Below are 12,444 nucleotides of genomic sequence, written 5' to 3' on the forward strand. Positions count from 1 at the left end.
TGGGCTCATCACACGCACACACTTTAAACACGATTATCCTCAAGCGTGCATGCATGATTTTGCCCAATTACAAACACGGACGAAACAGACACGGACGAAACAGACACGGAAAACATAAAAGAAAAACGAAAACACACAACATGCGATACTCTCTCAGTCCAACAGAAAAGTGAAGATCAAAAGAAACAACAAGTAGCGTGATCAAACAATCAAAATTACCATCAGTTGAGTCAAGATCGGGTTCTGGGCATAAGGATGTTCCTCCCTTTTCACTCTTTCTCTCAAGTGTTTAGGCTCGTGTTTACACTCCGGACATCTTGATTGGGTTCTGACCATAAGCTTGCCTATCTTCTAATGTCTTCCCCTTTAGTCAAAGTCCTAGGTGCATCTCATTAGGTCTTTCATGGGTTGTAATGTGGCTCAAGGCATAAGGTGAGAATTTTTTGGTACAAGGCTAAGGTCATACTGAACTTCATTCTGAGCAATAGATTTCCCAGATTCTTTTGATCCTTGCTTATTCTTGCGGGCTTAAGCACATTTTTTCTTTTATTCTTCCTCTCTTTTTTTTCTTTTTCTCCTCCCCCTTTTCTTTTTTCTTTTTCTGGACTTTTTCTGTTTTGGGATTTAGATGTCCCCTTTTGCAATTTCTTTGCAATAGTCCTGCCCATCGGATCCACTACACTATCTCCCTTTCTTTTGCCCTTAAGTTCAGTTTTTGACCGGGACGGCTCAAATCTAGGTAAATTTATAAGTGAATTCAAAAGAATTATTAAGCTCAAAAGGGGTTGCAAGTGATAGATGTAGGGTTGGTCAGTTTGGTTCAGTGGGCTAAAGAAAGAATTTGCCTAAATCATTCAACACACCTAGACTATGTACACAGGGTTCGACCAAGAATCAAGGCAAGTTCTAGAATCACCCTTAATCAAGATGTCAAAATTCACACAATGAAAGAAAGAATTGTTTTGGGCATAAAGTAACAATTTTAAAAGCTCAAATCCTCACAAGGTATGCTCAATTCCCTATCCATCGTCCTCAACTACATACGGCACAAAGTTTGCATAATCTTACTCACAAAATTGCGCCTTCAAATCATCACAACTGAGTAACCTCGATTGTACAACATGCTTGACACCAAAACTTTAAAAACATAAAAAAGATACCAGGTCTTCCCTCCCACTCACACACTTTGCCTTAAGGCAAAGGGTGCGAGAACAAGGATTACCCGGTAAAGCAACAACAGACGTCTTGGCCCCCCCCACACACACACTTTGCTTTGGGCAAAGTGGGTGTGTAGAGGGGGTCAAGGAAAACACAAACTAAAAACAAACTAAACAAGCAAACAACAGAAAACACAGACTCAAACGAACAAACAGAACAAAAAACACAAAGACGCAACAAAACAAAACAAACTAAAAACTAACATCCTAGGGAGGGTATAATTCAAGGGGCAGGTGCAGGTGGGTACCTGAACCCTTAATGCTTGAAAAAGGCCAGGAGGGCCTTCTGGGTTGCAGCCAGTGCTTCCTGGGTCTCGATTGTCCTGTTCTCAATTCTATCCAGATGACTCTCTTCCTCTTCCGACTCTGACTCCTCCACCTTTTTTTTCCCTTTTCCAACAGCGGGGCTTTGGCCTTCGGCCGCAGAAAATTCCCTCTCATCAGGATTGATAAATTTGGGCACACCCCGATCCATTCTGACATCCTTCATGCGGATCAGGGCTTCGATGTTCAACTTCTCTGGCTCAATTTTGGTGTTCCCTTCTTCGATCTCAATTTCATTCACCTTGGCAAAAGCGGTGGTGAATTGAATGCAGGAAAGCCTCTGATTTGGCTTGCTGATTATGGAATCGATGTGCTCAATCAGAAAGGCCCCAAAGTTGAGCCTCACCCCGCTGTGCATTGCCCACAGGATGTAGAGATCCTTCTTGGACATAGCATTTCCACTGTCGAGCTTGCCGAAGAGGGAGTACGAGAGAATGTGATGGCAAACCCTCAGGGCTGAGTCGCGAATCCTATGCCCTTTTACCTTCTAGGTTCTGAACTGGCCTCCATCGCCTATCTCTGCCCACATTTCATCCCACTCTTGTGCAGTGAAGGTGGGGATTCCTCTCTTCGCCTCTTTGTACTCCTTCTTTTGTAGGTCCTTAAGCTTCACCATTCCCAAATTTTGGTTGAGTTCATTCACAGACACATCTCTGACTTCTCCCTTCATGGAGAAACTCATGCCCAACGGTCCGCAGGCTTGGTTGATGTCCACTTGTACTGATTCAAAAACTTCCCTGACCACCTCCTCGTATGCGTGCCCTGGCCAATCCAAAAATTCCTTCCATCCGATGTTGTTGAAATACTCATTCACCTGTTCCACTATGCCCAGAGGCTTCAGTGCGTCCATATCAGGGATCTTGGGCACAGCAATCCCTTTCTCCGTCTTCTTCTTGCTCTTTGGCGCAGATGTCGGTTCTCCATTTATCATTCGGATCGGGGTCGGGTCTAATACCTTCTTCCTCCTCTTTGCCGGAGTTTCTTCTTGCTCTTCATCGGACTCCCCCTGTTCCTCTTGCATCACCGAACCAGAGGGTTCGTTCTTTTCGTTGGATGATTCTTCGGCCGGCGTGGGCGATTTCTCGACCGCCGGCTACTTCCTCTTCGGAGCAGTGGGGGTGCGCTTTTTCTTGGACGGCTCATCCTCGCCTCCCTTCGCCTTTTCTAGCGCCATCTTGCCTTCTCCTTCAGCTGCATGCTGGTCTCCGTCGCCGAGAGTGGGTGATCACTAAATTATTAGCAACAAATTACCGCAACTAACACGGTGCAATTGTAGCACAAATAACAAGTAACCGAGTATCGTATCCACAGGGACTATTATAACGAATCACTCTAAGTAATCCTAATTAAACTCTAGTAATATTCAGGCAAACGAAAGAAGGAAAGTTTAATTAACTTAAACTAAAACACTAATAACAATAATTAAAATCGCGTAGGAAAAATCAAGTATTAAAAGACAACTGATCCTAGGGTAGTAAATTCATCAATTAAATCTACGCAATAAATCTATTAATCCTATGTACCAATTTAATCCAGTTATGATGAGAGATCACTTAATTAATCAATTACTCTCGCTAGAGCAGCAACGATCGTAGATTAGTAAATTCTCTATCTCTGTTAGGTCTCAAGAAAATCTACTAACTCCCAATAGTTCCTAAGAATAGCTCCCTATGATCCACCTATCTCCGCTAGGTCTCAAGGTTAAAAATCATATCATACATTCCTGAATCCGCTAAACAGTTATCTCCGCTAGGTCTCAAACCGAATAGCTAAACATGCAAACTATTGATCAGATAATTCACAAGAATTTAAGCACCGGGAATTATGAATCATAATCTGGAAGGCACAAAGGTATTAACAAATAAAACACATAAATTCAATCAACTATTTACAAACCCTAGAATCAGCTAAAGGAAACTAGCTAGACATAGTAAAATAAAACATAAACATAATTAAAGAGAATGCAATTGTAAAAACTGAATTATATAAAAACCGAATAAAAACGATTGTAGCGACTTGAATCTTCAATCTTGATCCAAGCCTTGAAAACTAGAAAGCTAAAATATTCTAAAGCTAAAACTATAAAACTGAAAATATAAGTCTGGGTGTCGGGGCTCTCTCGAATAGGTCAAAAGAGGACCTATTTATAAGCTTCAGCTTTCCTTCGGATCACCATGGAAGTTGCCATGCAAAGTAGAATTCTAATGGTAATAGAATCGTGTGAATTAAGGCAACTCTCCAGCTAGATGCGCGCTTCTGGAAAACACTCCTACTCTCGCCAACTTCGCAGCTCTCGCCAAAGGAATGGATGATTTCCCTGACCTCGCCAGAGAAATGGTTTGCCAGCGGAATGATGATCTCTCTGGCATTCGCCAGAGGAACGGGTGATATCTCAGGTACTTCGTCAGCGGAATGGGTCGCCAGCGGAATGTCTTCCACTCTGGCCTTCCTCCGCTCTAGCAGCGGGGAAGTGAATCCTCTGGCAGCGAGGACTCCTCTGGTGATGACTTCGCTGGCATGACTTCTCTGCTCTGGCGAAGTGATTTCTCTGGCGTGACTTCTCTGCTCTGGAGATGTCGGCTCCTCTGGTATTCGCGGATTTCTCTGGACTAGCTTTTGATTCCTCTGGCGCGTCGATTCCTCTGACGCCAGAGGAATGGTGATTTCTCTTCTCTGAAGACCAGAACACCTAGAAAACGCCAAATTCATCCAAAGTTCTCCAAAATTGCATCCTTTCATCTTGAAAGCCTAAATCTCCTGCAAAGCATATAATACACCATAAAACGCACCAAATTCCAGAAGATTAACTTAAAACACACACAAACAAACCCATAAAAATAGTGTAAATTAAGCATAAATCAACTCCCCCACACTTAGCCTTTTGCTTGTCCTCAAGCAAAATCTATATGAATTCTAGGAAGAAATTGATTTCAACAATGTAAATTTCCATCCACTCATTCACAAAGTCAATTCAAAACTTTACAATCAACACACATTTCTCAATCATGCAAGTAACTCAAAGTTTAAGAAGCAACAAAAGAGTAATGCGAGTAATTCGATCAGACCCAATTCTCCGCTAGAAGTGAATTCCCTAATGTGATCGCCTTTATAATCAATATCACCATTTTTTCACACTTTGTGTGCTTGAGATTTCTCGACAGTTGAGCCATAATTCATGAAATAAAACCATTTGGATGTAATCCAAAGTCTTTTCACGTGGTTTCCCATGCTCATAGTTAGACTAGAGGAGCAGAGACTCAGAGCTATCACATTTCAGAACAGGCCAGATGTTTCAGAGCTGGCAATTTTTAGAGTTGGCAATTCGTCCAACATTTTCACAGATAAGATACGATCGTAGGCAATCACAATGACAACACTCCTTCTAGCATCTACCGGACAAATCACGTTTTACTAACTTACAAAAGTGTTGCAACAAAACTCATCGTTCTTTGCACAATCAAGAAACATATATTAAAAGTAAAATAAGAATATCCTCCATTCATTCACAAACCCGAAATTCACATCGAACACCATCCTCTCTTCCACAAATTTATAAAAATTAGCAAGATTCGAGACCAAAAACTAAGCATAGAAAAATCAATTTCGCCCAATTTTGAAAAATATAAGTTCCAAAACACCCCCCCACACTTAAAGCATGCCATGTCCTCAGGGCATAAAAGAAATAAGAAGAGTGTAGAAAACATCCCTGATTTTCGGCATTTGAAAAACTGAATCATCGTGAGAGGTGGCGAAAAGGTGGGTTTGCGGCCTCGGCAGAGGGGAGAGTGGCGGCGCTGAACAGGGCAGCGAAGTGAGCGGCTGCACTGGAAACACGAAGACCTCCAGAAAACTGGCAGAGAAAACCTGCCCCCAAACTAAACAAAGAAACAAAGAGAAACAAAACAAAACGAAACAGAAAGAAAGGAAAACAATTGGGTTACCTCCCAACAAGTGCTTAATTTAACGTCTAGAGCTCGACGATACCTCAAACTCATGGGTCATTGAATTTGACAACTTCAAGACCACGATCCACGCTTGACTTGAAGTATGGTTTGAGACGATGACCGTTGACAGTGAAGATAGTGCCATCAGCGGCAAACAACTCATACGTCCCATTCCAATTGCTCTTATGCACCACATATGGCCCTGTCCATCTTGATTGCAGCTTACCAGGAAACAAACGTAATTTTGAATTGTATAAAAGTACCTCATCTCCTGGCTTGATTTCCTTGGTGCGGATGCTCAAATCATGGAATTTCTTAGCCCTCTCTTTGTAGATGCGGGAACTCTCATAGGCCTCATTCCTCCATTCATCTAACTCCATCAATAGATCTCGCCTTGTGTGACCGGCCTCCTTGAACTCCAAATTGATTCTCCTCGTTGCCCAATATGCCTTATGCTCAATCTCAACAGGTAAATGACATGACTTGCCGAAGACAAGTTGATAGGGAGACATACCAATTGGAGTTTTGTAAGCAGTGCGATACGCCCAAAGAGCATCATCTAGGTGCTTCGCCCAATCCTTCTTATTGGCGACACTCTTCTCCAAAATCTGCTTGATCTCTCGATTCGCTAACTCTGCCTGCCCATTAGCTTGAGGATGATATGGAGTCGTCACCTTGTGCTTTACTCCATACTTTGCCAACACGCTTGCTAGTAACTTGTTGTTGAAGTGCGACCCCCCATCACTAAGCAACGCTCTCGGTGCTCCGAACCGAGTCAAAATATTCTTTTGCAAGAATTTAATGACTACCTTGGAATCATTGGTGGAAGTTGGGATCGCCTCCACCCATCGAGACACATACTCCACAGCAAGCAATATTTAGGAAAAACCGCAAGAAGCAGGGAAAGGACCCATGAAGTCAATTCCCCACACATCAAACAGCTCCACCTCAACAATGATGTTCTGTGGCATCTCATCCCTCTTTGTAATGTTGCCCATGCGCTGGCATCGATCGCAAGACTTCACAAAGGCATGGCAGTCTGCGAAAATTGAAGGCCAATAAAAACCGCTATGATTTATCTTCATGGCAGTGCGGTTGGCAGCAAAGTGGCCTCCACTAGGCGAGCTATGGCACTCCTCAATGATCTTCGGCCATTCATGCTCCCTAACACATCGTCGAATAAAGCCATCGGCGCACCTCCGGTATAGGTAAGGATCCTCCCAATAATAAAACTTGACATCATGTAGGAACTTCTTCTTTTGATAGTGTGATAACCCCTCGGGAAGAGCTCCAATAACCAAGTAATTGCTATACTTTGCATACCAAGGATCCTTAAATAACAGAACCCATATCTGCTCATCGGGGAAAAACTCATTGATGGCCTTCTTCGGATCATCTCCTTCGATCGGATTCTCCAATCTAGACAAGTGATCGGCTACCACATTCTCACACCCCTTTCGATCACGAATCTCCATATCAAATTCTTGAAGCAACAAGATCCATCGAATCAAGCGGGGCTTGGAGTCCTTCTTTGTGAACAAGTAGCGGATGGCGGCATGATCAGTGTAGACAATTGAATGAGTTCCAATCAAATAAGAACGGAACTTATCAAAAGCATACACCACAGCTAGCAGCTCCTTCTCCGTGGTGGTGTAATTCCTCTGAGCAGAATCCAAAGTTTTACTAGTATAGTAAATTACCTTGAATAACTTATCTCTCTTTTGTCCCAACACAGCTCCCACAGCCCAATCGCTAGCATCGCACATCAATTCAAACGGAGCACTCCAATCCGGCGTGATCAACACTGGTGTAGAAATCAGCGCGGCTTTCAACTTCTCAAATGAGACGCGGCATTCCTCGGTGAAGACAAACTTCACATCCTTCTCTAGTAAAGCACAAAGTGGCTTGGACAGCTTGGAGAAGTCTTTGATGAAGCGTCTATAAAATCCTGCATGCCCAAGAAAACTCCGCACTGATTTCACAGAAGTAGGCGGCGGCAACTTTTCAATGGCCACAATCTTAGCACGATCCACCTCCAATCCTTGGGCAGAGATCCTATGCCCCAATACAATGCCCTCACGAACCATGAAGTGACACTTTTCCCAATTGAGCACGAGTGCTGTCTCTTCACATCGCTGCAACACTTGAGCTAGATTGTCCAAGCAATTATCAAAAGAAGATCCAAAGACAGAGAAATCATCCATGAATACCTCCATGATATTTTCAATCAACCCATGGAAAATCGCCATCATGCAGCGCTGGAAAGTGGCAGGAGCATTGCAAAGACCAAAAGAAATTCTCCTAAAAGCAAAGATGCCATAGGGACAAGTGAATGCGGTCTTATGCTGATCCTCCGGGGCTATCATGATTTGATTGTAGCCCGAGTACCCATCCAAGAAACAATAGTACTCATACCCTGCCAAACGGTCAAGCATCTGATCAATAAACAGCAAAGGGAAGTGATCCTTTCGTGTGGCTGCATTCAATGCTCGGTAATCAATGCACACGCGCCATCCTGTGACCAGCCTCGTAGCTATGAGCTCATCTTTTTCATCTTTAACTACTGTCATGCCTCCCTTCTTGGAGACAACTTGAGTGGGACTCACCCACTCACTATCAGAAATGGCATAGATAATGCCGGCATCCAACCACTTCAGCACCTCCTTTCTCACCACTTCTTGCATAGCTGGATTCAAACGTCTCTGCGGCTGCACCTTAGGTTTGTATTCCTGCTCCAATAGAATACGATGCATGCAAATAGAAGGACTAATTCCTTTGATGTCAGAAATAGACCATCCTATAGCAGACTTGTATTTCCTCAAAACTCGCATCAACTTTTCCAACTCCAACGGAGATAGATAGGCAGACACAATAACAGGAAAAGTTTCATTTTCACCCAAAAATTGGTACTTTAAGTGCTCTGGAAGTTGTTTCAGCTCAATTTTGGGTGCGGCCGCTGGCCCGGTTGATCCCTCTAGCCTTCTTGATTCCTCTGACTTGGCTGATTCCTCTGGCCCGGCGGATTCCTCTGGCCCGGCTGATCTTTCTGGCGCAGAGAATTCTTGTTCCACCAACTTCCTTCCCCCATCCACAGGTTTGCGAATATCCATGTAAGGCACAGGATCGATGGGATGTCTCTCTACGGCCTCCAGCTCTGCAATATAATCTAAGATCTCATCACACGCCTCGTCTAGATTGGAATAAGGGTATAATGACTGTGTGATGCATTCCTCCAAAGGATCCTTCACGGCTGCAGGGAAATCTACTACAGACTCAATTGAGTTGCAATCCTCGATTTGTGGTTCAGCTGGCTTCTTCATTGCATCATAGATGGATAACGTCATTTTTTCATCGTTGACGCGGAAAGTAAGATCTCTCTCTTGAACATCTATCAACGCACGTCCCGTAGCTAGAAACGGACGTCCTAAGATCAATGGAGTATTCTTGTCCTCCGGCATGTCCAAGACTACGAAATCTGCAGGGAAAATAAACTGCTCTACCTGCACTAGAACATCCTCCACCACTCCCTTGGGATATGTGATGGAACGATCTGCCATTTGCAATGCAATTGAGGTAGGTTTGATATCTCCAATCTCCAACCGGTTGAAAATAGAGAGAGGCATCAAATTGATGCTTGCCCCTAAGTCACAAAGCACGCGGGAGAAGTTCTGCCCTCCAATCACACAGGCGATAGTAAAGCTACCAGGATCCTTTTGCTTCAATGGTAGCTTCCTTTGTAGCACTGCACTGTATTCCTCGGAAAGATTTATCGTCTCGTATTTCCCCAACTTTCTTTTGTTGGAGACTGCATCCTTGAGGAACTTGGCGTAGCCTGGCATATCTCTCAAAGCATCAAGTAAAGGAATGTTGATGTGAAGCTTTGAAAACATCTCCATAAACTTGGCTAACTTCTGATCCATCTTTGGCTTTGCCAGACTATTCGGGAAGGGTGCTACAGGCTTGTACTCTGGCCTAGGAAACGTAGGAGTAGGAATAGGCTTCTTAGTAGCAGAGGTATTCGATGATTCTTTAGAAGTAGACGGTGAATCGCGCACAATTGTCTCCAAGTCATCCTCCTCAACTATCTCGATACCTTTTTCCTCGCCATTCCGCTGCTCCGTCTGATCTCGCTGCGCTGGCTGATCTCGCTGCGCTGGCTGATCCCGCTGTTCTACAGAGGAATGGTGATTCCTCTGATCTGCAGAAGAATGGAGATTCCTCTGGTCTGCATGATTTTGATATTGAGTTCCGCTCCTTAGATGAATTGCATTACACTGATTTTTGGGATTAATTTCAGTGTTGCTAGGAAAGTGGCCCGGCTTGTGCTGTGCAGCTGCTTGGTTAGCCATTTGACCAACTTGATTCTCTAAAATCTGCACTTGCTTGGATAGTGCTGACACATTTTGCTCCATGCTGAACATTTTGGTTCCCAAGTTTGTCGAGTTTGCCTCCATTCCGGTGACCTTCACCAATACTTGCTTCATCATTTCCTCCATTAATTCTTTCTTTGGCTCATTGATGATTCCCCCACTAGAAACAGAAAATCCAGGTGGAGGCTGCAAAGCATTGTTGGGATTTGAATAGGAAAAATTTGGATGATTCCTATTATTTGGATGGTACGGTGGATTTCCGCCCTGATGTCCCTGATAGTTTGGCCTATGGAATTGGTACTGCCGCTGGACAAAATTAGCATCTTCAAACTGTGCTACATCGGATGAAATCGGCTGCTGAGGGATTTTCGCTAGCAGTGCTTTTCTCTCCAAGTCATACTGCTTTTGAAGAGCTTCGTATTTCTCCTTAAAATCATCTCTCTCCTCGTTTACAGCTGCAATTCTTCTCGTAGAATTTCTGTCATTCGGCCATTGATAACTGTTGGAGGCCATCTCTTCTATCACACGATAAGCCTCCTTGGTATTTCTATGGAGAAGACATCCACCTGCAGTAGCATCCACCATACTTTTTGTCAGACCAGTCAAACCATTATAAAAGTGAATGATTTGTTGATCCTCCGTAAAACCATGTTGTGGACAGTTCCTGAGCAGCTCACGAAATCTTTCCCAGGCATCATGAATGGTCTCATCTCCTAGCTGGGAAAAGTGAGAAATCTCCGCAATGATTTTCTGAGCTTTAGAAGCAGGAAAATATTTTGCCAGGAAAGCTCTACACAAATCCTCCCATCCAGTAATAGCACCTCTGTCCAAACTCTTGAACCACTCCTTCGCTCTGTCCCTGACAGAGAATCCAAACATCTTCATTCTGATGGCATCAGGTGGCACTCCATTCTGCTTAATAGTGTCGCAGATATCTAGAAACTGAGTGATGTGAGCATGCGTGTAACGCCCCCATCCCTTGCGAATAGGAGATGCTACCAAAAATATTCATTTATTTCATTTATCTAATATTAATTTAAGTATAGGCTATAAAGAAAAATAGAAAAAGAATTCCCTTTTTTTTATATAGTAATCTAATAAATATTACTATATGTGTAATAGAAAAATTATCAAAATTTTATTTCTCTTTTCCAATATAAAAAAATATGTAACAGAAGCTATAAAACTACAATAATATTCCTGCCAAAACGGAAGCTGTAAGTTATATAAATGACATTCAATAATAACTTTATCTAAGCATCATATTTATATATATAAAAAGGTGGAGTACATGCAAAACCATCAAGTTTAATATTATAATTAACGTGTTCGAGGCACAGCTCGTAACTACACATATGGTAAACAGAATATATATATATATATATATATATATATATATATATATATATTCGGTCACAGCCGTCATCAAAATGCATGATCATAAACCAATATATATAAAGTCTCGACCCACCAAAATTGGAAGAGGCTAAGTTGGTTAGTAGCAAGATATATTTACCAAAAACAGCAACATATAATACTTCATCATATAATAGAACGGGAGAATGTGGAGCTCCATGTCTGCCGTCTTGCCGTCAACTCCTTAACCTGAAAAGAAACATAAGCAATTGGGTATGAGTGTGCAAGCACACTCAGTGGGGTAAACACTGCAAGCAGTTATAACCAATTGTGTAATGAATCATAACATGTTGAACTCTTATAATTTTTCACTTAGCTGACATCTTGTGAGACTAGTCTCGGTCCCTTGTGGACCTGACCCCTTGTGGGCCGTTCAGCTCTTTGATCCCTTGTGGATCCGACCCTTGTGGGTCCCATTAGTTCATATGAATGACGCACAACACAACAATGATTATAACCATGTAACAACTACGCTTACAGATAAACGTAAACCCCACCTTAAGTGATTGAATTCAAACCTCTTCAAGCTTGCTTCGGTTGTCCTCCTCGAGCCTTGGATGCGCCGCTCCTAGCACTTGAAACACTTTAAACTTAGTTTCATTACAAGCACTTATCCTTGAATAAGCTCTCATTTCTTTAAACAATATTTTTAATCTCTCTTGAATATATTCTTGAAAATTCTACAATACACTTGAAACTGAAGACCATATTTGAAAATTTATGAATCTACAAATTATAAATCCATAGTTTCAATTACTAGTATAAATTATACTAATCTAACTTCATTATAATCATATCATTTAATTGTATAATATACTAAGTTTAGATCACCATAATCCTTATAATTTATTTAAATTCTTGGCTAATAATATTAAAAGCAAATGTCTTGATTATCTATTTATGTGTTCAAGGTGAAACAATCATCAAAAATCTAATTCAAATTCCCAAATAAAAATTAAAATAAGCATAACATATTAAAACTCATATTCGACACGTATGGAGCTACATCTCGACGTCTATTCCGGCCAATTCGACCTTAGATCTCAAGAAGAAAACCTATGATTAGAACGTCTATGACATGAGCTACAAAACCCCTAAACTTATTCTCCCTCACGGCATCGATTTGACGCCGGAAGGTCAACTCAAACTCGCGCGGAAACCTTCGCGCACAGA

The 12,444-nt window shown here is 42.3% G+C and overlaps 1 long non-coding RNA gene and 1 other non-coding gene across 2 annotated transcripts; one reads left to right on the forward strand and one right to left on the reverse strand.

Annotated features, from left to right (window-relative positions):
• Positions 1-10,498: 10,498 nt before the first annotated feature.
• On the forward strand, positions 10,499-10,605 carry LOC130996300 (small nucleolar RNA R71). The gene has a single exon (XR_009092486.1). It is a non-coding gene; the product is annotated as a small nucleolar RNA R71 (small nucleolar RNA).
• Positions 10,606-11,277: 672 nt separating this feature from the next.
• LOC130995682 (uncharacterized) lies at positions 11,278-11,961 on the reverse strand. Its single transcript, XR_009092242.1, has 2 exons — positions 11,769-11,961; positions 11,278-11,460 (listed from the first exon to the last, which is right to left on the reverse strand). It is a non-coding gene; the product is annotated as an uncharacterized LOC130995682 (long non-coding RNA).
• Positions 11,962-12,444: the final 483 nt, after the last annotated feature.

The sequence above is a fragment of the Salvia miltiorrhiza genome, chromosome 7, assembly GCF_028751815.1.
Source record: "Salvia miltiorrhiza cultivar Shanhuang (shh) chromosome 7, IMPLAD_Smil_shh, whole genome shotgun sequence".
NCBI classification, from domain to species: Eukaryota; Viridiplantae; Streptophyta; class Magnoliopsida; order Lamiales; family Lamiaceae; genus Salvia; species Salvia miltiorrhiza.